At 41.6% G+C, this 1,011-nt stretch overlaps 1 non-coding gene across 1 annotated transcript; it reads left to right on the top strand.

The window, feature by feature from the left end:
- Positions 1-335: 335 nt before the first annotated feature.
- Positions 336-443, top strand: LOC112704763 (small nucleolar RNA R71). Its single transcript, XR_003155370.1, has one exon. It is a non-coding gene; the product is annotated as a small nucleolar RNA R71 (small nucleolar RNA).
- Positions 444-1,011: the final 568 nt, after the last annotated feature.

Raw genomic sequence — 1,011 nt, 5'->3', positions numbered from 1 at the left:
TCAGATGAAGCTTCCTTAGTACTGCTTGGTGCATTTTGCATTCCAGACAGACTTTGAGAAATCATATTGACTTGTTGAGTCAATATTTTGTTCTGAGCCAATATGGCATTCAGAGTGTCAATCTCAAGAACTCCTTTCTTCTGACTAGTCCCATTGTTCACAGGATTCCTTTCAGAAGTGTACATGAATTGGTTATTTGCAGCCATTTCAATGAGCTCTTGAGCTTCTGTAGGCGTCTTCTTCAGATGAAGAGATCCTCCAGCAGAGCTATCCAAAGACATCTTGGATAGTTCAGAAAGACCATCATAGAAAATACCTATGATGCTCCACTCAGAAAGCATATCAGAGGGACACTTTCTGATTAATTGTTTGTATCTTTCCCAAGCTTCATAGAGGGATTCTCCTTCCTTCTGTCTGAAGGTTTGGACTTCCACTCTAAGCTTACTCAATTTTTGAGGTGGAAAGAACTTTGCCAAGAAGGCATTGACTAGCTTTTCCCAAGAGTCTAGGCTTTCTTTAGGTTGAGAGTCCAACCATGTCCTAGCTCTGTCTCTTACAGCAAAAAGGAATAGCATAAGTCTGTAGACCTCAGGGTCAACCCCATTAGTCTTGACAGTGTCACAGATTTGCAAGAATTCAGCTAAGAACTGATGAGGATCCTCCAATGGAAGTCCATGGAACTTGCAATTCTGTTGCATTAGAGAAACTAATTGAGGCTTAAGCTCAAAGTTGTTTGCTCCAATGGCAGGGATAGAGATGCTTCTCCCATAAAAGTCGGGAGTAGGTGCAGTAAAGTCACCCAGCACCTTCCTTGCATTGTTGGCATTGTTGTTGTTTTTGGCTGCCATGGTTTCTTCTTCTTTGAAGATTTCTGTTAGGTCCTCTACAGAGAGTTGTGCCTTAGCTTCTCTTAGTTTTCGCTTCAAGGTCCTTTCAGGTTCAGGATCAGCCTCAACAAGAATGCTTTTGTCTTTGCTCCTGCTCATAAGAAAGAGAAGAGAACAAGAAAAT

Source organism: Arachis hypogaea, chromosome 7 (genome assembly GCF_003086295.3).
Source record: "Arachis hypogaea cultivar Tifrunner chromosome 7, arahy.Tifrunner.gnm2.J5K5, whole genome shotgun sequence".
Classification (NCBI taxonomy): domain Eukaryota; kingdom Viridiplantae; phylum Streptophyta; class Magnoliopsida; order Fabales; family Fabaceae; genus Arachis; species Arachis hypogaea.
This window is presented reverse-complemented; position numbering and strand designations above follow the sequence as displayed.